This window comes from Sinocyclocheilus anshuiensis, unplaced genomic scaffold, assembly GCF_001515605.1.
Source record: "Sinocyclocheilus anshuiensis isolate Anshui unplaced genomic scaffold, SAMN03320099.WGS_v1.1 scaffold1430, whole genome shotgun sequence".
NCBI lineage: Eukaryota > Metazoa > Chordata > Actinopteri > Cypriniformes > Cyprinidae > Sinocyclocheilus > Sinocyclocheilus anshuiensis.
In genome coordinates this window covers 2,131,045-2,156,399 of record NW_015555721.1, presented here as the reverse complement: position 1 = coordinate 2,156,399, position 25,355 = coordinate 2,131,045, and the positions used below count along the sequence as shown (strand labels likewise).

At 40.3% G+C, this 25,355-nt stretch overlaps 2 pseudogenes; both read left to right on the top strand.

Annotated features, from left to right (window-relative positions):
* The first annotated feature begins 1,481 nt into the window (after positions 1-1,481).
* Positions 1,482-19,924, top strand: LOC107672449 (stonustoxin subunit alpha-like; annotated as a pseudogene).
* Positions 19,925-21,403: 1,479 nt separating this feature from the next.
* Positions 21,404-25,355, top strand: part of LOC107672437 (tubulin-specific chaperone D-like) — a 30,375-nt pseudogene continuing 26,423 nt past the window's right edge.

Here is a 25,355-nt window from a genome sequence, read left to right as displayed (position 1 = left end):
AGCGAACCCATCGAACCCATATGAAGCAGCCCCAGCGGTGTAACTGCCGTTGCAGCTGCCATATGACCCAGAAATAGTTTCAATAGTTTCAGTGGGACCGCTGTCCTGTCCTTGAATGAATTCAAGCAGTTCAGCACTGACCGTGCACGTTCCTCTGTGAGGCGTGCTGTCTGTTCGACTGAATCCAACTCCATACCAAGAAAAGCTCTTTTCCCAGTTGACCCGAAGACCCAACTGGCTGAGGTGCCGGAGCACCAGGTCCTTGTGCTCGCACAACTGATTCTGAGACTGTGCTAGTATAAGCCATTCGTCGAGATAGCTGAGGATGCGAACACCTTGCTCTCTGAGGGGACCAAGAGCCCCTTCCGCAACTTTCATGAAGATATGGGGGGACAGGGACAGCCTGAAGGGCAGGAACTTGTACTGATATGCACGTCTTTCAAACGCAAAAAGCAGAAATGGTCTGTGGTGCGGAAGGATCGACACATGAAGGTACATGTCCTTCAGGTTGATCGTGCAAAACACGCAGAGCAAGATTGGCCGTAACCCACCGCCTTTCTTGGGTACAATGAAGTAAGGGCTGTAAAACCTTGTATTCATATCGGCTGGAGGGACCGGCTCTATCGCATCCTCCGCCAGTAGGACTGTGATCTCCACATGCAAGACAGGAGCATCGGCCGCCTTCACTGTCGTGAAGTGGATGCCACTGAGCTTAGGGGGATGCCAGGCGAACTGAATCGCATAGCCGAGGCTGATGGTCCGCAGAAGCCAACGAGACTGGTTGGGTAGCGCTAGCCAGGCACCCAGATACCGTGCAAGCGGGAAACGCACGGTTCGCCCTGCCGGGTGGAGGCGGTATTAGGACACAACTGCATCGCAACCTGCCGCTCCACCAGGGGGACCCCCGTACACCCCCTAGCTGCACCACCGTCGAGGGTGGTGAGGGAGGAGAAATCAGCAGGTCGGTTTCCGGCAGTAAAAGGTGCCGTCCATGACCTGGTCAGCTCCTCATGCACCTCCGGGAAGAAAGGCACTGAGGCGGGGCGCTGAGAACCAGCTCGAGCCACCCCGAGAAACAAGTCGTCCAACCTCGAGGGCCCGGGACGCGGTGGAGGTTTCCACTCGAGCCCTACCCTCTCGGCGGCCCGGGAAGGCATAGCCGACATCTCTGGATACGATTCAGGCCTTGCCACTGTCCCGGAGGCCGGCAGCGCAGTCGAATCTTCCTCTCCAGAGAGCTCTCCCTCTGATACAGTGATCGACATCCGGTCGTCAGGAGGAGCACCGAAGGATACCGCTGGTACGCTCTTTGAAGAGGGCCCAGCGCGTTCCCTTGGCGGCTCAACTGGTTGTGAAGCACTAGAGGAGCGATGGTCCCCCAAGGGTTGGTTCCCTGAGGGGTTTGCCACCACTGTAACCCTCAGACCGTCCATGCTACTGCCCGAAGTAGTCCACGCCTGGCTGCTGCCAGGACGAACACTAGATCGTGGCAGAGGCAACAGAGCTCCGCCCCCCTGGAGGAAACGGAGCCTGGCCCGCAGCTCCTAGATGGTCATCTTCCTGCAATGGGAACATGACTCATCCGCGAACGCCACCTCAGCGTGTTTAATGCCCAGACACGTGAGGCAGCGATCGTGACGTAGTGAAACATACATACAGAAACGTACGGTTGAAACAGCATCTTTAAAAAGACGATCCGTCATCTTTACAAAGACGGACCCGCTTATTGTACTCTTTTAGAGAAATTAGCTCATTCAGGGAAATGCTCTTTTACGTGCTGAGACGCACAGGGGAAATGGCCGCTTGCAGCACGACAGGGGGTAGTGCAGCCTGAAGTGTGCAACCCACTCGACACAGGAACGGCCACCGCCAACACAAAAAGCTCCCGAGAGCGCACTAGACTCGTCACACGAGAAAGAGGTTTGGTAGGAGCAGAACGATGTTGTCGCTCGGCTCCGAAGTGAAAAGCTGGAATGCTTTGCACCGGCTGCCTTTTTATGCTCACGCTGTGATCAGAGGTAGCTGGATGCAATCATCGCATGCCAATGTGCATTGGCTCATTTAGTTTACACTCGAAGTGGATTGGTCTCTCTAAGCGAGATCCCAATTCGTCGGTCACGACGTGACTCGTAGTGACCGACTGAAAGGGAACATGTCTGTTACATCCCAGTGGTGTGTTTGTTTGTTTCTTTGTTTGTTTCTTCTCTTCCATCTCTCCATTTTTATATTTTTAATTTCTTAGTGACCTTCAATTGGTTCTGCTGCTGTCAATCATCTTTAATCTGCTGACATCATGAAAACTCCTTTGTTGCTTTGATTGCCATTACCTTGTATTACTTTATTGTTGTGTTATTTGACTGTCCATTGGTGTTCTGCCCCCCAAAGTTTCCCCATAACTTGTTATTTTTTTCTCTCTCTGTGTGTATGTGTTCAAGGTTGGGAAAAGCAGACAGGTGAGTATTTCACCTCAAATACACTGCACAACATATTATTATTTTCTGAATTTTCTACTCATTCCTTTTGTGTTTTTGTTTTGTACTTTTTACTCAGTGTAGAGGCTACATGAGTTGTTTTAATTATTTCATTTGTGTTTGTGTGTGTTCAACTTTTGGATGCAGTTGTCACTCTTTTACTAATTGAACTGACTAGGAACAAAACCATACATTGCTAAAACAGGACGGACAGGTCTGCTGCTAAGTGCACGTAGTCACATTTTTTCCCCTCTTAATTATTTTCTTAGCACATCCTGTGATTGTGAGTGGGACAGACAGTGATCTGTTCACCTTTATGATCAGCACTATTAAGAAGATCAGCATTATGTTTCTCTCCCTCTGGTGTGTGAAGATCTCTTTAATTCAATTTTATTTTATTTTATTTTATTCCTACTTTGTTTTTCATTTAGTTATTTACATCACGTTATATATATTTTCTGGTCCACTGCAGATGTTGCTGTGCCTCTTATTCACAGGAATCCAGGTGATTTTCAGCACTGGCCACATGATTAGAGTTAGAAGCATTAGAAGGAAAGAAACATATCAACCAGAAACTGGTTCTGGAGGAAACTGAGCCTGGCCCGCAGCTCCGAGATGGTCATCTTCCTGCAATGGGAACATGACTCATCCGCGAACGCCACCTCAGCGTGTTTAATGCCCAGACACGTGAGGCAGCGATCGTGACCATCACCCGGCGCCAGGTAACGACCGCATCCAGTTACGCACGGGTGATACGGCATCTTTAAAAAGACGATCCGTCATCTTTACAAAGACGGACCCGCTTATTGTACTCTTTTAGAGAAATTAGCTCATTCAGGGAAATGCTCTTTTACGTGCTGAGACGCACAGGGGAAATGGCCGCTTGCAGCACGACAGGGGGTAGTGCAGCCTGAAGTGTGCAACCCACTCGACACAGGAACGGCCACCGCCAACACAAAAAGCTCCCGAGAGCGCACTAGACTCGTCACACGAGAAAGAGGTTTGGTAGGAGCAGAACGATGTTGTCGCTCGGCTCCGAAGTGAAAAGCTGGAATGCTTTGCACCGGCTGCCTTTTTATGCTCACGCTGTGATCAGAGGTAGCTGGATGCAATCATCGCATGCCAATGTGCATTGGCTCATTTAGTTTACACTCGAAGTGGATTGGTCTCTCTAAGCGAGATCCCAATTCGTCGGTCACGACGTGACTCGTAGTGACCGACTGAAAGGGAACATGTCTGTTACATCCCAGTGGTGTGTTTGTTTGTTTCTTTGTTTGTTTCTTCTCTTCCATCTCTCCATTTTTATATTTTTAATTTCTTAGTGACCTTCAATTGGTTCTGCTGCTGTCAATCATCTTTAATCTGCTGACATCATGAAAACTCCTTTGTTGCTTTGATTGCCATTACCTTGTATTACTTTATTGTTGTGTTATTTGACTGTCCATTGGTGTTCTGCCCCCCAAAGTTTCCCCATAACTTGTTATTTTTTTCTCTCTCTGTGTGTATGTGTTCAAGGTTGGGAAAAGCAGACAGGTGAGTATTTCACCTCAAATACACTGCACAACATATTATTATTTTCTGAATTTTCTACTCATTCCTTTTGTGTTTTTGTTTTGTACTTTTTACTCAGTGTAGAGGCTACATGAGTTGTTTTAATTATTTCATTTGTGTTTGTGTGTGTTCAACTTTTGGATGCAGTTGTCACTCTTTTACTAATTGAACTGACTAGGAACAAAACCATACATTGCTAAAACAGGACGGACAGGTCTGCTGCTAAGTGCACGTAGTCACATTTTTTCCCCTCTTAATTATTTTCTTAGCACATCCTGTGATTGTGAGTGGGACAGACAGTGATCTGTTCACCTTTATGATCAGCACTATTAAGAAGATCAGCATTATGTTTCTCTCCCTCTGGTGTGTGAAGATCTCTTTAATTCAATTTTATTTTATTTTATTTTATTCCTACTTTGTTTTTCATTTAGTTATTTACATCACGTTATATATATTTTCTGGTCCACTGCAGATGTTGCTGTGCCTCTTATTCACAGGAATCCAGGTGATTTTCAGCACTGGCCACATGATTAGAGTTAGAAGCATTAGAAGGAAAGAAAATAAATTATTTTTGACAACAATGTTTAAAACCGTCACTGCAACACTGTGGCCAAGTCATGATCAGAAAATACTCACTAGCTTGGAATTTGTGGCTGTAAAAGGTGTTACCGGTCTCAAACAGGGAAGGATGAGAGCTAGTAAACTGTAGGAAAAAATGAGATAGACGCAGATTAGAATCTGCAGTGTTCTGGCGCTTTCTTTAATGGCTTTTTCCTTTTTCTTCCTTTTTTTCTATTCTTGCAAATAACAGGCAAGTATAACACTTTTGAAATCGTAACTTTTCACAATGTTCCTTACAGGTCATGCTTTCCGGACAATTAAATTCACAGCATTTAAATGTATGTCCTGACTCCTTAAGTCTGCAAATGTTATACATTTGAACATTTCTCTTTGGTTGTACATTTTTAAGCAACAATAAACATCTGAAACATCTAAAAGTCTCAACATTGTAGTCTAGTTTTAGTCCAAGAAAATCCCTTAGGTCTGGAAGGAAGTGTGTCAGAGCTCGAAACACGGCCAGCATTTCCAGGCAGTTGATGTGCCAAAAGAGATGATGGCCTTCCCACAGACCCTGGGCACAGCGGCCACTCATGACCGCTCCCCAGCCCGTGAGAGAGTTTATTAATTTTGGTATTCTGCATTGGTATTCCCATTGGCTTCTGCAATGAGGAGCGAGCTCATGCGCATGGTTGCCAGATTGCTTAAAATAAGCAAAGCACTCCGGGCAGAAAATGTATTAATTTAACAGCGAAGCTCTGATTCGGGAATATATTTTAGTCTATTTCGTCAGTCAAAATTGCATGTTGATATAGTCTTAGTTATCGTTTATTGACCTTATTATCTTCTTGTCTTCGTCTCGTCTTAGTCATGGGAAAAAAGCTTGTCAACGAACATTTTTCATCATAGTCTTCGTTAACGAAATTAATATTACTTGGGAGGAGGCTCGGGAGGAGGACGATGAACAGAGTCCAGGGTGGAGACGAAAGAGGGAGGAGCCAGGGAGGAAACAGAAGGAGCCAGGGTGGATCAGATGGAGAGAGGAGCCAAGGAGGAAACAAGAGGGATCCATAGCAGGAGGAGCCAGGTGAGACCCAGGCCACAGCCATAGCGGCAGCCCACGGCGGAGCCGACGGAGGGAGGAGCCATGGAGGTGGGATGGCTACCGACTCCAGGGGGCTGACCGACGGCGGCGGAGCAGGTGGCCGAGGAGCCCGAGGCGAAGACGGAGAGCCGATGAGCCAGGGCGATGGGGAGGATCCAGGGGACCAAGGTGGAGCAGATGGTGCTGGCAACCGAGGCAGAGACGGGGATCCAGATGACCGCGGTGGAGCCGGAGTGACAGAGGACTGAGGAGAAGACGAAGGGATGGAGGAGCCTGACGGAGCCGGAGGGACGAGGGACGAGGCGCAGCCGGAGGAGTGGAGTCCCAAGGCGCAGGATGGTCGACGACAGACCAAGGTGGAGCCGGAGGGACAAGGGAGCCCAGCTGAACCAGTACAGGAACGGGAGCCCTCTCTGGGCTTAACTCTGGAACAGGAACACTCTCTCCTTCGGTGTGGCACAGTCCCCGCGCCATACTAAGCTTACCCTCAGCCATGGTGCAGGGGCGGACCTCCTCTCCACGCTCACACTGTCTGCGGCTTTCTCCCTCATGGCGGTCGTTATAGCCGGCTCTCGCACCTGGTCTGACGATCTCAGGACATTGCACCCCAAATCATCACAGACTGTGGAAACTTAACACTGGATTTCAAGCAACTTGGGCTATGAGCTTCTCCACCCTTCCTCCATACTCTAGGACCTTGGTTTCCAAATGAAATACCAAACTTGCTCTCATCTGAAAAGAGGATATTGGACCACTGGGCAACAGTCCAGTTTTTCTTCTCCTTAGCTCAGGTAAGACGCCTCTGACGTTTTCTGTGGTTCAGGAGTGCCAAAGGCTTAAACTACTTCAGTCTGTGTGCATTGAATTTATTTAATACACGAGTTTCACAATTTGAGTTGAATTACTGAAATAAATGAACTTTTCCACGACATTCTAATTTATTGAGATGCACCTGTAGCACTGTGTGTAGCAGTAAACCCTCCCCTGGAACACTTTAAGGCAGAATTCTAATGGATGAGACCCAGAACACGATCGTGATTTCAACCCAAGGAGGATCACCACTTGTGGAAGGGTCCTTCCTGAAATGATTAAATTAAATTAAATTTGCATTTAGAACAGCCCTAACAAATGGCATCTCCTTCCCAAAGTGAGTGATGATCCTCAGATATCTGGTCTAGTGACATTCAGATCTGCTATAAGGAAAAGTTTTAAATGAAACTTAGCTAGATATGAATGTTGGGTGAGACTGACAGTTTCAGTTGTAATCAGAACAAAAAATGCTGTCAAGTAACATTTACCAAATATGTGTAAAAACCCAGAGGGTTTAAAATGTCATCTGAAGTAAGATGTTTTCATAAATTATTAGTAGTACATTTTTAGTTAGTAAATTATTTTCTAGTAAACAAAAGAAGTGAATAGATCGCAGGTGAGAACTGACTGTAAAACTATACAAGCAGGTATTATTATGAGTGTGAACAGCCAGCAACAGACTATGAGTTGTGTATATCAACAGTATTGTTGATTTTAAATGCATTAGGGACAAGAAATATCTTCATATGATCAAATGGATAGAGACACTATACTCAGATTTATGTCTTTATTGGAACAATTTATTTAAAACAATTTTCATCAGTTTGAATTAATTCAACCAGATTTGAGATTCTAAAAGTTTGATTTATACAAACCCTAAAAGTTGCAGTCTGATTCAAATATTAGTTTACCAGTGATGGGTAGTAACTGATTACCTATAATCTGGATTACATCCAAAAATTAGGTGCTTGTAATTAGATTACATTTTAAAATGTTAATAGTCAGAATACAGCAGTTACATTTTTATGGATTACATGATTAGATATTAACTACATAATGGCAGTAATTTATTCTTAACTTGTTTATTTAAATTTTCGATTCTAAAAAAATCCCACCACTTATATACATTTAGAAAGTTCCAGTTCTGTGCAAATCTTAAATAAATAAATAAAAAACCAAACACACAAACGTTTGTAGGTATGACTGTTTTCACAAATGCATGCTAAACCAAATGCATTTCCGTAGTAAAGTTTTAGTTTCATAAACTGTCAGCTTCAAAAGTTCAAACAAATGTGCTTTTATTAGATTGTCACAGTCTGCATGCAATAACTTTTATTGTCACTGTCTTCATGCAATATTGTTTGCAACAAACTTAGACAGAATACTGAGCCAACTAACTAGGAATACCAGTCAAACCAACAAACAAGGAACATGTGCAAACAGTAACAGAAACTACATTAAATCACAGGTGGGAGTGGGTGAGACTGACAGGTTTGTAGATTGTAATCAGAACAAAAATGCTTTCAAGGAACATTTCCTGAAAAATAGTATTATATATATGGCTAAAAAAAACAGATAACTTCATACTTTCAGTGAAGACTTTACCAGGCAACACATAGACCGCAGGTGAGACATGACTTTAAAAAGATACACACATTATTATAACAGTATGAACAGCCAATTAACAGATTGTGAGTTGTTTAGATCTCAGCATTATTGCAGGGACATATTCAAAATGCATTAGGGACAAGAAATTAGTGATTAAAAGTTATACTGCTGGAAATTGATAGTCTCCTTTGTTTGATTGGACCACACTTTGACAAGGATATTTCACACTGCATTACTGTGGTAACATTAGTTTTAGTTTTGTGAATTAGTTGTGCACTCTGCTTCAAAAGTGTATACAAATGTGCTTTTCTAACAACTTTTTAGATGGTTTATGTGACTTTGAAGCAGAATTTCTACTGGCCTGATCTGTTACAACACATGGATGGCATTTGTAATGCCAAAATCGTCTGTTTGTAATTCTTGAAACTCTCCATATTCAAACATATTTGAGTCTGTGGCTTATGGAGTATGGAGTGTTCACAGGCTTTGCTACTGTTACCACTGGCAAGGTAATAGAGATGGTTGCTTTCAATAAGTTAAGCTATTGTCTACTGGAAAACTTCCACTCTGGAACAATTTCCAGGTCTTGACCAAAACCAGGAAAACTGGACATACTGTAACATGCCAGTTCTCACCGGCTTCCAGTTTTATTTCAAATCAATTTTACAGTATTTTAATTGTATAAATCCCATAATGGCCTTGGACCAAAATATCTGGCAGATACACTGGTAGAATATAAATCAAATAGAGCTCTCTATAAGGATCAAGCCTAGTATGAACATCTAGGGTTCGTTCAAAACATGGTGAGATGGTGTTTAACCGGATCCTATCTACTAAACACTAGCCTATCTATAGCTGTGAAAGACAATGTCTTCTTCATGCCTAGTGATTTTCATTAATTATTAATTCTGTCACGTTTAGGGTCCAAAGATGATGAAGAAGACAGGTTAAGTACTTTTAAATAGTAACAAGATTTGTTTAACAAAAGCAAACACACAAGACAGAGCACCTAGCACAAACAATACCGGACAATGAGGGAAAGGAAGTGAGGAACTTAAATACACAATGGTGATGAATGTAGTGGCAAACAGCTGTGATGATTGATTAGTATCCATCCAAACTGATGAGTGAAACAAGAAACAGAAAACTGGTGAAAACAAACTAAAGGTCTATGAAAATAAACTAAACACACAAAGAATGTGACAGATTCTGGAAGCTTGAACAAAAATATTTAGAACATGGAAGACCTGAGACCTGAAACTTTGAGTTTTTGCGCTCAAGAAGGTGGGTTAGTTTTGAGTGGGTTTCGTCGCCATGGTAACTTGCGCTACACGGCTACCCTGCTCTGGAGCAGGTTTTATTCTGCATTAGTGATTGCAAATCCAAACTCAACCAATCAGCTGCGAGCAAAGTGGCATACATCTGGTGCAAGAAAGCCACTCCCCCATATATCTTGCTTCAAGTTACAGCAGTTTACAGTGAAAGAAATTTAGACAATTTTAGAATTTTTTTTAGACATCCCATACTTTAAATTATTCAGTCATCAGGGACCCGAATGTCACACAGAGTCTTACACTGACTGGAAACTGTGGATCTCACGATCACAAACTTGCCAGTCTGATCTTTGTCAGAGTGTGCAAGGTTAATACCTTTAATAACTCAGTCTCCTACTGCTTGCTCAGAAAAAAAGTGTAGTTTGTTGGGTCACTTTAATACAACAAGGGTTTTGTTCTAGTTCTTCTTGTTCCTGTGTTTGGCCCAGTTTCTTTTGTACCCATTTTTCCACCACTAGTCAGCAGTGGTGGACAGTAACGAAGTAGTTTTACTTCGTTACTGTACTTAAGTCAGTTTTTCAAGTATCTGTACTTTACTGGAGTAGTTTTATTTTGAGTAACTTTTACTTTTACTTCACTACATTCCAAAGCATAAGATCGTACTTTTTACTTCACTACATTTCATAAAACAGGGAGATCTTGTGAGCGCGCGCGCGCGCATCTGATGCTGTTAAAAGTAAGTTACTAATGTCGAATTTTAGGATTAATTATTGTAACTGAAAATCATATTTAGGTCAAAGCTGTCAGTTGTTTATGAACTAAATCTGCTGTAAAGGGTGATCTGTTTAAAGGGTCATGAAACCCCAAAACACATTTCTTGAGATGGGAACAGATATGTACTGGCTGCACATCACTGAAAAGACTAAAAGCACTCATAAATGTTATCAATAAGTGGAAATTGGTTATTTTTGCATTTTTCCGAGCATTTTCGTCTTTCCGGTTTGAGAAGCAAAGTCGAAGCTACGTCTGAAATGCTTGAATGCAGACACATTAACATCAGAGTCTCTATGTTTTAGGTCAAAAAACATTAAATAACACAGATTAAATAAAATAACTCGTGCATGTTCATCTTCCCCGCTGCTGTAACAGTTTTACTAAAATGCTATGCATTTAACCCTATGTGACGTCTGTTTTTATATTGTACGGTACTTTTTACTTAAGTACATAAAAAATCAAGTACTTTTGTACTTTCACTCAAGTAAAATTGAAAACTGAGTACTTTTACTTTTACTGGAGTAATATTTTATTATACGGATCTGTACTTTTACTCAAGTACATGATTTGTGTACTTCGTCCGCCACTGCTAGTTAGTGTCCATGGTTTCAGATTAGTTCACACCTGTTTCAGTCCTGTTCTGTATCCAGAGCTTTTGTTTAATAAATTAAGAAAACGGCTGTGATTAGATCCTGTTTCAACTTCATTTGCAACCAGCTACTGTATGACATTAAGTCAGTGATAGACAGAAACCAAAATGTCTCTGATGACGTTTAGTCTGTTCTATTGGGCACAGATTTAGGGTAACATAAGCCTCCACATGACCTAGTCATAATGCTTTCAGGAGAGTTCGGAATAAATCAAATATAACATTATATTTGTCAGGTAAGAATGTATCATGCCAATTACATAAACAATGATCCCGTGACTCAAGAGTCACACCTGGCCAGAGATAGGAAAACATTCCCACCACAGAGGCACCCCTCAACAGCAGAACAGAAGTTTTCAGTCTTGCTCATAATGTAAGTTGCTTTTGTGAGATGAAAAGGGAGAGGGGGACTCATAGATAAGCAAGGAGAGAAGTTTGGGTAAGGCAATGTCCTATGCACTTTCTTTGAGCTCTTCTCTCCAGATTAGTGAGTTTTACTGCCGTGTGTTTGATTTCGTGTTCTGTATTAAGGAAAACTATCCTTACAGTTGCATTTAAATGTAGCTTAAGTAATGAAATCAATTTTCCTAATTCCTGTATACTTGTCACGATCTGCTACGGTGCGGGAACACGGAGCAAGGAACGAGGAGACCAAGAGTACAGAAACCAAGGAATTTATTCATCTTCACGGGGAATCACACGTAGCACTGTAGACACAAACAATATCGGACGCTGGAGCACACACAGGGAACACTATTTATACACACAGGAGGAGGGGATGAGGAGACACACCTGGGAGCAATGAAACATCATGGGAAACACCTGGGACAAATTAAACATGGGAAAGGAAGGCACATGAGGAAAACAACCACAAAACACGGAACAGAGTCTGACAATACTGTACCTGTTAGACTTTAACAAGAATTTTAGAAAAGTAAAATTATTTGTAAACTTACAATTTATAAGTATTCACTTTGAGCATTGTTAATTACCACAGACATGGAATTAGATCCCATTGAAGTGGCAGCCCTAGGAAGACCTCTGTTTCCTGGTATGCTTTATGACTGCTGCAGGGATTCCTTCATTCCAGGTGATGTACATACTTTTATTAAAATGCTTTTTGTGAACTGTGAATCAAAAACAGTACTTGTAGGGATTTTGAGAGACAATAAGATGAAGCACACAAGTTATTGAATTATTTTGCAGCTGATCTGCACTCATACATAAACAGTTCATTGTGACCACATACATATTATAGTAGCTGTTATAGCAACTTCTCATTTCAGGTGTTACTCTGTGGGACAAGAAATCACTGAGTAAAGATTTGGACAAACGTCCCCATCTCCAGACGGATTTGAAGTTTAGTAGCTCTGACTCTCTCTCTAGTAAGTCCAGTCTTATGGATATAAGTGCTTCTCTGAAGGCCAGCTTCTTGGGAGGGCTGGTGGAAGTGGGAGGATCTGCCAAGTACCTGCGTGACACCAAATCCTCAAACCAACAGTCCAGAGTGACAATGTATTACAGTGAAACCTCCAGATTCGAGCAGCTCACTATGACCCAGCTGGGCAAGATCACCTACGCTCAGGTGTTTGACCAGCAAACTGCAACTCACGTAGTTACAGCTGTACTGTATGTAGCGCAGGCCTTCATGGTGTTTGATCAGACATTTTCAGTGGTGGACAGTAACGAAGTAGTTTAATTTTGCAAAATAAACATTCATCTATCAGTACTTTTTACTTAAGTACATAAAAAATCAAGTACTTTTGTACTTTCACTCGAGTAAAATTGAAAACTGAGTACTTTTACTTTTACTGGAGTAATATTTTGTAATACGGATCTGTACTTTTACTCAAGTACTTGATTTGTGTACTTCGTCCACCACTGGACATTTTCAGAAGAGGAAAACAAGCAGGAGATTGAAGGAGAACTGAATGTCATGGTCAAGAAGATCTCTGCATTTTCAATTGAAGAAAGGGGAGCTGTAAAAATGACAAAAGACGGAAAAAAAAAAGCTACAAATATTGCTTGCACATTTCATGGTGACTTCCATCTTAAACAAACCCCCACCACATACATGGAGGCCCTGCATTTGTACAAGCAGCTCCCCACTCTGCTGAAGGAGAATGCAGAGGTCTCTCTATAGGTATAATAAAGGTCTGGCTTTATCCTCTTCACCTATTGGATAATAAAGCAGCTCAGTTAAAGAGAGAGATCAGCACAAGTCTGGTTTCCAACACTCAAGATATAATGGATGGGCTGGAGGAGGCAGAGAGGACATATAATGACCTGTCCGCAAATACACTGGTAAATGTTTTTAGTGACATCAAAGAGAGGCTGTGCTTATTTCAGGAATCCTTTAACATTTACAAGACGGTGCTCTGGAAAGAAGTGGCCAGGGTTTTGCCTGCTATTCGAGGAGGAGGAATGGAGGAGAAATCACTGGGTGAAATCTTGAAGATCCACTATGAATCCCCTTTTATTGTTAGCAAGCTTAACCAGTGGTTAGATGATGCAAAGTCTGAACTTAACCTCTTGAGCTCCTGCATCAAGACCCTTGGCAAGATCAAAATTGAAGACTCAGACAGTCTCAACGCAATCCTCCTTGATCCTGATATTGATGCTGTGGTGTGCTTGACCTTCACATCTCTGAAGTATAAAGACCTGTATCTTGAAGCCCTGACAAAGTTTCTGAAATCAGAAAAGTTTAAGTTAGATGAGGGAATAGACATGGTTTCAGTGCCTGCTGTCAGAAAGTGGTCCCGTGATCCTGATGTCATAATAAATATGAGGAATAACTTACTTCACTTCAGAAGTTTTTTAGAGGCCAATAAAGATGAAAAGAGGATATGCTTCATTATTTCTGCCATCTCTGATTCCTCCGATAAAGGCTCCTCAATCTATCTGTATGAAAATGGGAAACTGACAGACACACAATTCCAGCCTGTGTCAAAACCACCCCCACCGATAGTGACAGGTGTCCAGGATCAAGCCGTGTCCCTGAAACTTCAGAAATCTCCAACTGGAGAAACAGTGCAGTACAGAGTGGAGTACAAGCAGGTAAAAACTGATTCTGGAGCTGAAGAACAGTGGCTTGTCATAAACACAGCTGATGAAGACTATACTCTGACTGGATTGGAGTCTGCAAAACCGTACTTGATCCGCTACAGGATAGTGAGTAAAGTGGGAGTGAGTGAAGCCAGTGACACTGTCAGCCCCATACCAACTTCAGGTAAGTGTCATCTTAGATTTTGTTATCTATTAGACTTATTCATGTTTAAACATCATAAATATAGACATATAAAAAACATATTATTCCATTCATTACTTTAAACTGAAAACGTACAATAACAACACAAACGAACAAATCGCTATACATATTTTTCCACCTCCACATCCATTTTGTTGCCTTGTTTATCTAAATGTGAAGTAAGGTGTAGTTTATTGCTACAACTGAACTTTTTTCCTAGGATGAAGCTAAATTTGTGTGTGTGACTATATGGTAGGCTTACTATATGGTAGTACGCTAGATCAAAATGTTTAGTGCACTATGTGGGCATGCTTTGGCATCCACTTTTGTCACATGTTTCAAAACACAACACATTAATATATATATTTTTTAATATATATATATCACACACATGCACATATATGTATATATTTTAGTCTAGCTCCGTGTTCAATCTGACTCCAGTTTCAAGTGATCAGTTTTTAATTAGAAATGTTGCCTAAATTTAATGATCACAAATATTGATTGTATATTAATTTAGATATTTGATTATTCTGGAAATCCCATACTTTCAATTCTTCGTTCATTAGGGACCAGGTATCGCACAGGAATTGCACACGGCCGATTAGTGAACCCACGGACGCAAACTCGTCAGTTCTGAAATTTACTCAGAGGATGCAGAGTGGTTATAATACCTTTAAGTGAGCTGCACCCTACGTGCTCATAACAAAAAGTGTATTTTCTCCTATAACCACGAGAGCTACACCGTGTTAAGCCAGTGACAGTCAGAAATCAGAAGCCCCTAAGGTGTTCCCCATGGTTCATCCATTGGTGTCTCGGTATGATCTGTCCTGAACGCAGATTTGCGGAAATACCACTACACATTAATCTACTTGAAAAAATTATTTCAGAAGAGATCAGAATAAGTCAAATATAACAATTTATTATTAGTCAGGTAAAGTTGTATCATGCCAATTACATAATGAAACAATTAGAAGCCAATTTAGAAAAGATAATGCAATTGTGAATCACATTGTAGCCGCGTGGCAACCCTGCTCCTGCACATACTGTAGCTATATGGGGAATAGCCATGTGTTCCACAGGAGACAAACAAATGTAACAGTCACACATGTAACAGTTATCCTAATTTTAACACAAGGCTCATGGTCTAGAATGCATAGCATCTATACAACCTTTTACCTAAGCATTTCAAAGAACACTTACAGCAAAGCAGTCGTGTTTTAAAGAATAAACTTAACTAGCCTATGCGCACATGTAGTAGCACAAACAACTATAAAGTGTGTTCTATGAGCACAATGTGTTTAACACAATTAAATTTTTGTACATGGTTTACTGTAGCTATATGGAAAATAGCCAAGTGTTCCACACAGGAGACAAACAAATTTAACAGTCACACATGTAACAGTTATCCTAATTTAACACAAGACACACGGTCTAAAATGCATAGCATCAACAACCTTTTACCTAAGTATTTCAAAGAACACTTGCAGCAAAGTTCCATTCATGTGTTTTTAAAGAATACACTTAAGTAGCCTATGTGCACATGTAGTAGTACAAACAACTATACAGTGTGCTCTATGGGCACAATGTGTTTAACACAATTACATTTGAGTAAAAATGAAATGTATACCGGACTTCAGGAAGAGACATAGTGTGGAGCATAAGAAAATACACTCCACACTACGGGCTGATCTGGCTACAGAATCGCAATGACTGATTTGCAACTTTCCCTTAACTCTTCCCTTAACTCTTATACTACCCTTATACTACCAGAACAAAAACAAAGAAATCTTTAAAACAGTTGTAAAAACATAAAAGACCTTTTGTTTTTTTTAGTTATCGTGCTCCTGGGTCGCACCTGGCTGGAGATAGATAAACATTCCTCAGACCCCTAAAGGGGGACACACCCCCTCCTCAGCAGAACACAATTCTACAAAAGTATCTTATAATATAAGTGACTACTGTGAAATTGAGACCGATTTACCAATCGCACAAAGACCTTTAGAACGATACCAAACATAAAAGGGAAACACCATATTCACAAGATATAACACATGACAGAGGGGACAGTCAGAGGGAGGAAGGGGGTCGTAAATGAACAAGGGGATAAGTTTGGTCAGGGTGGTGTTGTTTGCTTTCTTTGGAGATCTCTTCTCCAGATCAGTTTTATTGTTTTATTGCATGGCATCTGTTTTGTGAGTTCACCTTGGAAGAAATTGGCCCGGGGGCCTTTGCTAGTCATAATCCGCCCATGCTTACTTGACATTTATAAAAAAAACACGACATAATGGAGGTACTCATTGTTTAGATGGAAAAAAAATGATGTATGACCCCCTGGATTTCCTGTATAAAGATTCTGTTGAAAGCAGTGATCACTCTTATAATAGCCAAACTGTCTATGAACATCTGCATTCTGCTGTTATTTGCATATAGCCATTTTTTTTTTCTCTTCAATTTCTCAGCACAACCTGTGATTGTGGGTGGGACTGAAGGTAGTGAAGTCACCTTTATGACTCCTTCCATCACCACCTTTGAGAAGATCAGAGTTTATCATCGAACTGTCTCTCTGGTGCGTCTAGATTGTTTTAATTTTTACGTCATACTTTATCACATTGTTTTCATTAACTTATTTCCATCATATGACACATTACATTATTAAATACATTTGAATTTTGCTGGACAAAAGATGCTGGAATTTACCAGATTATATTATGAAACTCACTGCAGCATGAAGCATGTCACCATTGTTCAGATTCATCTTAATGTCACTTTGTGTCTAAACACACACACACGCAGTTCAAAAACCTTTTGTGCACAATATATTTAAAAATATATATATTTGCACACACAACAGTGCTGCACCTCTTGCTATAAGTGTTGGTAATGCACCACACTCTTAAAAATAAAGGTGCTTCACGATGCCATAGAAGAACCTTTTTGTCTAAATGGTTCCATAAAGAACCTTTAACATCTGAAGAACCTTTTTGTTTCAAAAAAGTTCTTTGTGGCGAAAGAATGTTCTTCAGATTATAAAAAGCTAAGAAAGAGATGGTTCTTTAAAGAACCTTTGACTAAATGGTTCTTTGTGGATCCAAAAATGGTTCTATGGCATCGATGTGAAGAACCTTTTAAGCACCTTTATTTTTAAGAGTGCATTTAACACTAGAACCGCCAGTGGGTAAATTTTACCCACGCACATGGCTATTTATATATAAATTATAAATATTTATACATTACATTATAAATATAATGTATTTATATGGCTAAAGAACATATTATTTCACTCTATTATGCTACTGTCTTCAAAAAGAAGTGTCTAGAGTCATGCAATGATTATGTCTAGTCATCAACTATATTTTTATCCTGTTGTTTTATGTTCAATACTTTTTAATGCAGGCTACACTAATCCATAATGGTCAGTAGCCTAAGCTAAAAAAAAAAAAAAAAGTCTGCACTGACAACGGAAATTAGAAGGTAGTAGCCTAAATATTTTGCTGGTTTAATATTATAATACAATGTCATTATTCAATATATTAAGATAACCCATGGTATTTAAATTACTAAAATAGCCTATAGACAATAATGAGCAATAATAATTCACCACACTGCATAGGATTGAAAAATTCAAGCGCACAGCTTCACCTAAATATTTATTAATTTGTTTAGTTATATAATTAATATTTTTTTCAATAAAAGAACAACACCATTAAACTTTGGGTAATCAAAAAAAAAAAGGGTTTTATTCATTACATCATATAGATCGGATTTTTTTTTCTTCAGGAAATGGCCAGACTATAGCGAACAATAAACGACATGGCAAGACAAAAATTAAATAGTTAAACCAAAGTTTGACCAATTAGAGTAACGTTAGGCTGAAACATGTAAATATGATATCTGGATCACTGTCAGATGAGCTGAGCCGACCCAGGACGCATCAGACTCTCCATCACTCATGGCATTTCGTGTTTCTAATACCTACCTTCCATGAATCGCCTATTTTTTTAGTCATTTTGACTTTATTTATGAAACTCATTACTGCTAAATCAGTGAGTGAAAGGCGTTGCCTAGAGATGTACAATGTTAAAACATATAAGCGGCAAGAAAATGACAGAGCGAAAATACATGCATTATATAGGTGGGTAAATTTGACCCGCTGGCGCTTATAGGTATAAATGCCGTTTTTTGATCTGGTTTTATCTAAATGTTTTTAACAACATTGGATTGTAAATTACATAATTTTAGTAAAAGTCAATGACTGGGAATGTTTTATTTTAAATCTGTTATGTACACTTGAAAAACAGATCTGTTATGTACACTTGAAAACAGATAACACGGATCTAGTGTTAAAATAATTTCATAATATACCACTTTTGAGCAAAGATATCAAATCTTAGCTTGAGATCTGTGAATCATATTTGATGATGACAGTGTCATCATTAATAAATATCCAACATCACATTTTTTTTTCTTGTCATAATAAATACTGTTTATAAACCCATAGTTATAGCATAGCAACCGGAAGAAAGAAAGAAAAAACATTAAAAAGTCAGGCCCAACTAAAGCAAAAGCTGATCACCACAATGGATGAGTACAGATCATCAATTTCTAAACCTCTGTTATTTCTCAAAAATGTGTGTACATATATGACAATTAGCCTACATTATCATTTAGCACATAATTTATCAAAAGCGACTTACAAATGAGGACAAAAGTAGCAATCAAACAAACAAAAGAGCAACAATAAAGTGCTGTGTCTGCTGCTTTTTTTTTTGATAAAAAATAAAGCGAAGAAAAAGAAGATAGAATATAATACAGAGAGCTAGTGTTATTGGGTCAAGTTATTATTTTTTATAATAAATAAAAAGAAAACAAGTAGATAGAATAGAGAGAGAGTGAAGTTTTTTATAATAAATAAAAGAAAACAAGTAGATAGAATAGCATTTTGCTTTATTTAATAACTGTGTTGCAATGATTTCTATTTTTACTTAAGTTGATATTTTTCTTTTTTTTAATTCATTCTGTTACATTTTGGATACACAAAGTATTTGAACAATGTTTTAACAATTAAAAAAAAAACATATATGGAGGGTCAGTAACTCTTTAGCATGTTTTTGTGTCAACAAATAACAATTTTGAGTAGCTTGAGAAATTTAAAGATGAAAATGCTGTCATTAATTACTCACCCTCATGTCGTTCCAAACCTGTAAGACCTTCATTCATCTTCGGAACACAAATTAAGATATTATTGATGAAATCCGAGAGCTTTCTGACCCTGCATAGACAGCAACGTAAATGAAATGTAAATGAAAATAACTTTTAGTTGAATGCACTTAAAAAGTTGATTTAAAAAAGTGCATGAAAATTTTTAATCCAACACATCATTTTTTTCACAGTTCCCCCAATCATGCCTGTTGACAGCAATCCAAGTGTTTTTTCAAAGTGGCCACATGATCAAAGTTGGTAACACTACAGGATCAGAAGAAAGAGAATTACTGTTTGATGACAATGATAAAATCATTGCTGCAACACTGTGGCCAAGTAAAGATAAGAACGGACTCAGTGGGTTGGAATTTAAGGTCGCCAAAAGTGATGGTACAACAACAACAACACCATTATCCATCAAGTCTGAAGATATGGGTGAGCCTGTGAAGATTGATGTGAAGTCTGGAAAGTGTTACTGTATTACAGCGAGAAGTGGAGATCATCTTAATGCTCTGGGCTTCTACTTCATTTAGATGCCTCTTGTTTTACATATCTGTTGCTGGGAGTATCCAAACAACAAACTGTTCTGCAGAGATCATATAAACACACACACAAGTTGATGCATGCATCAGATTTTATGAATAAAAGTCTAGTATCAGATTTTAATCAATCATTTGAATTTTACTTGTTTTCTAGCATGAATCAGACAACGTTTGATGTTCAGGCAGATAGAACAATAATAACTACATTAATATAAAGCGCAAACTGAACGTATCATTAATATAAAGCACAAACTGAACGTATCAAATCCTTTTCTGTTTAATGTATCATTTATGTACATCTTTGTTTACTGAATATACAAAAAAAAAAAAAAAGAATCGTGATATGTACAATGACATTAAAGAGCTTAACCTGATTTAAAAAGGCCTGACACAAGCCTCTCTTACTGTTTTTTTTCTGATTACTGTATTTCATATGACCTTTTAAATTAATAGAATCACTTCTCACTGGTCATCACTGTGCAGAAAAAAATAACAGTGAATGTTGCAATAAAGTGCTTTACAAATTCACATTCAGCAGATCCAAAGCTTGCTGTTGAACAGTAGGTCCCTTCAGTTAGGATTTCCCCCAGTTGCTGCAGAAAATAACATGGTGAAATGGTCATGCTGACATTTACTTGAACTTACCAACTTTCTCATTGGTTCTAACTGTTCCTTGCTAGCCCAGTCAGAGAAGTACCGGTATAATAAAGATGATGTCCACTGTCTTGGACTCCAAGTACTGCTCAGTGTTCACAGGTGTCTGAGGACATCTGCCATTTCTTCAGCTATGATACTTCTCTTGATTACTACAAAACAGAAATATTAAAAGAAATTTGCGGCACATTAAGAGAAATAATCAGTTATTCCTGTGTGTCTCTTCATGCTGAGTGATGGAGCATCTAAAGTGATAACTGTGATGCTGTGTTTGTTTTGTAGTCAGTTACATGTGTTTTGGCAGAGGTGAGCCTCTGTACATGTAGCCTACAGTCCACTTACATTTAGCAACTGTAAAAGAGGGCAGAGCTATTGCAGATGATCTCAGGCATACTGATGCATATTAATATGATTGCAGTACATTTCTCGTCTTAAAATCACTGAAACTAAAAACAAAAAGAAAACAAATAGGTAGAATACAAAAAGATTAGAGAAGCTAGTGTTAGTTTTTTTAAGAAAACAAGCAGTTAGTAAATGAATAGAGTTCAAGTCTAAAAGGTGCAAGTTTTTTTTTTTAAAGAATAGAATTAGAATAGAGAGTGCTAGAGTTAGAGGAACAAATAAAACCAAACCAAACAGTTTCAATTCCCAGGTTTGGATTAACATCGTGCTGAGTAAATAATGACAGAATTTCCATTTTTGGGTTAACTATCAATTTTATTTAATGACAAGCTAACAATGCAGTCTCTAAGCCCACATACAGTGCTGCATATGTATTTCAGACAATCTCTTTGTTTAGCTGAAGATCCCTCAGCTGTTTACATACACAGAGGTGGTTCCAGCTCTGCTGCATGGAGATCTCTGGGGAGGAAATGTGGCTAAATGTTCTGACGGTCCCATCATCATTGACCCAGCATTGTTTTATGGCCATTCAGAGTTCGAGCTGGCTATAGCCGGCATGTTTAGTGGTTTTGGGGGTTCGTTTTACAATGCTTACCATGAGAAGATCCTAAAGGCCACTGGCTTTGCGAAGAGTCAACAGCTATACCAGCTGTTCCACTATCTGAACCACTGGAATCATTTTGGTGGTGGCTACAGAGGTTCTTCTCTACAGATCATGAAGGATCTAGCAAAGTAGATGCACCCTGGTTTATTAAAATATCCCCTTCAAATTAATGAAGGTGAAAGTTAAACTAATTAAGTCACACACTTTGTGCATGACCAAGTGAACCAGTCTAATGGAAATGCATTGACAAGGTGAAAGTCTGTTGTCTTAAAATAATTTACACAGATTAAAAATATCTTATATATCATATATATTTTAAAAGATAAATCTGTGAATTTATGCTTCCAAACAATGGCCAGTTAATTGGTTAAAATAGATCATTCCCTTTTTGTGAATTGCGCTTTAACTTGATTAGCCTACATGAATATGCTCTTGAAGAGAGCCTTATTTACAAGACTTGACTTAAAATGTGTGCACTAAGTAGCATCATATGATAAGTTGCATTTCACTGCAGTATTACTAATTATTATTAATCGACTGTTGATTTGAAACATCTTATTAAAAGAGCTACTGGGCTTGTACTGTATGCTTTCAGCTTGCAGATACATAAAGGATGTTTGGACATTGAAATAAAACTTTTAAAAAACTTTGTTGGTTCGCAAATTGCACCAAACGATTCATTCACGAATTAGAATGATCCGATTTCAGCTGTTCTTGAGTCGACAACTCACTGATTCAAATGAACCTTTTAGTGCGAGTCTCCAGTGAACTTAATTCACAAGTAAGAACCGGGGCTGCGTTCAGCCTGCATGGAACACCCTGTTCTGATGACGCAAGAGTTGCAACTATGGTTTATTTTAACTATGTGTTATTTTTGAAGAATTTTCGGAACCTGATGAAATCGGTATAAATATGTGTTTAATACTGTAAAATACGCTCGATGTTACAGTCACTGCCCAGAATAAAAGAAAACACCCAGATCGTGTGAAGGGATTTGTGGAAAACATTTCAGGTGAAGGATAATCAACTTCTTACCTCTGAGACTGTGTTATGATCTATATGATGTTATTATTTGTATTGTGAGTATTAGGCTTATCATTACTGCTAATCACTGTTGTTGTGCTATGATATTGTAATATTTACCATTATATAATCAGAGGAGTATAGAAAAGTTTATGAAAGTGTCACTCCACAATACAATAGCAAAATATATACAGTATATGCCGTAACACAGCTGTTAAATAAACACAAAATATTCACAGTTTATTTGGTCATCTTTATGTTCTACAAATACTAAAGCAACAAATTATTATTTTCCCTGTTGGATTTTAATATTGGTATTGTGGCCATCTCTTCATCTGTCAGTGGTGCTGGTGCAGGTTCTCCTCTCATTTTACGAATCTCTCGTAGCCTTCTTGCTGTTGATTGAATAGAAGTCAAATGTTTTTCATTACCCTAATCAAAACATTTAGCATGTTGGATTAGAAATCATTTAATTATGTGAAAAAGCATTAGACTATGTGGAAAAAGCTGCTGCACATTGAAATAGATAGACACTGAATGATATTTATTGAATGTAAAATATTTGTAAAGTCGTGTAACGTTAGCCTACACCCATTTCACGCTTGAAGCTTTACCTGCCAGCATGGTATACAATAATGATCCCTTTGGCTACATCCTCCCGGGGTGAAAGAGTAGATGAGTCATGAGCTTAGTAAAACCAACTGAGAATCAATCCAGGGTAGCATACAAGTTCCCCTTCGGGAACTCGAGCTGCGTTGGAAAATGCTAGGGGAACGCCTTCAGCGATACCAAGCTCTGAATCATATGTGTAATCAGTCGAATCGATGGGCGAGACGTCAGAGGCGGGTGACGTCATGACCAGGAAGCTTTAAAAGCACGTGAGGTGCAGCCGGCGTTAGCTTTCTGTCATTCAGCAAAGCTCTCTGTGTGTGTCAGTCACGATCTATGTTCTGTGAGTCTTATTTATTGTTGTCTGTCCAAAAAGTTACACAAGCATTCAGCAAAGAAAGTATAAAGCTCCAGCTGAAAATAAGATGTCTAAAGTAAAGACAAACAAGGGCGAAAGCAGATCGCGTTATAGACTGTGTGTTCCTCCCTGCCCATGCTACATCATGAGCGGGGATACACACAGTTTGTGCGTGGTTTGCTTGGGAGCGGAGCACGCGGCGTCGGCTCTCGAGGGGGACGACTGTCCGCATTGTGAGCAGTTGCCACTGCGTTTGCTTTGCCCCCGGAAGTCTTTCTTTGAGGAGGGAGCCTTCACAAGCGTTCCTCACGGTGCTGGCCCGGCAGCTGCACTCATGGGCTTCGCAGCTGGATCTGGTGGAGGGAATGGAGATGGGCGAGTCCCTATCTTCTTCCTCACCTGCCAGATCCACTGCCCGCTCGATGGGATCGGAAGCCCGTTCTGCGGCTACTTCCCCCCGGAGAGCGGGCTCGGCGCTTCTCCTATCTTCCTCCGAGGAGGTTGATGTGGAGAGCGTCGAGGATTCGCCCCCTCAATCCCCACAATATGAGGAGCTAATGGAGGTAGTTACTCGTGCGGTTGCCAAGCTGAACATCGAGTGGCCCGCAGAGAAACAGACTGAACCGCAGAAAAGCAAACTCGATGAACGCTTTCTGCGGGCCAAGTCGCTACCTCCGCGCCAGAGCCTGCCGTTTTTTCCCGATCTCCACACCGAGGTGTCGAGATCGTGGAAGAAACCATTCTCGGCCCGCTTATTCGTTCCCGCCTCTGATTACTATGGAAATGTGGCAGGGCTGGGTGAATGTGGTTACAGAGCGATGCCCCGGGTAGAGCAGACGCTTGCCGTTCTGCCAACCCTGCCAGTGTTCCAGGGCGCAGCGGTCTCCAGCGAGTGTTTCTCTCTGTATTTTCCGCCCGGGAACGTAGCGGAGCTGAGAGCCTCGCCACCCCTTCGGGGGTCTCTCGAGCAGCAGCTCCAAATACACCAGAGGCCAGTCTCGAGAGACTGGTTCCCTTAGTAGATTATTTAGCAGCTTGGAAACTACTGCCAAATGTATCTCGTTGGGTCCTGCAAACTGTAGAAAGGGGCTATCGCATTCAGTTCGGAGTTCCGCCGCCACCTTTCAAAGGGGTTTTCCCTCACATTAATGGGCCCCGAGCAGGCTCTGGTATTAGAACAAGAAGTGCAATCAGAGCAGACGGTGGTTCAACATCGAGATGTCGTTCTCGCCCATATGGGAAAGTTGGGGTTAAGAGTAAACGCCAAGAAAAGTGTGCTTTCTCCATTACAGAGGACCACTTATCTGGGCGTGGTATGGGATTCGACCACGATGCAGGCACTTTTGTCTCCTGCTCGGATCGAGTCGATCTTCACTGCAGTCGCGAGAGTCGGAGAAGACCGGTCACTCACTCTCAAGCAGTTTCAAAAGCTGCTGGGTCTGATGGCAGCTGCGTCCAACGTGATAACTCTTGGCCTGCTGTACACGAGACCCCTACAGTGGTGGCTCAAGACCAAGCGGTTCTCCCCGAGGGGAAACTATATATATATATATATATATATCATTATTGTGATGGGGGGCCCTGCAGTAAGTCATAGCCCCAGGGCACAGTGAGGTCTTACCCTGTTAGTTGTAAGGCCTCATGCACCGAATCTATCTATCATCTGTCTACCTGTCTGTCTATCTATCTATCTATCTATCTATCTATCTATCTATGGCTGGGCGTTTTCCGACGCAGCGTCTCGTTCCCTCGGGGAACCATGGTTACATACGTAACCTGGGACGTTTTCATCTGATAACACTGATTTAGAATTAAAGTTACATATTCCATAGTATGCGGAAGTCTTTTTGGCGGGAGCTGTTGCCATGGTGAATCGTAATTTCGGAGCTCCATTGATCATGGCTTTTCATAGTC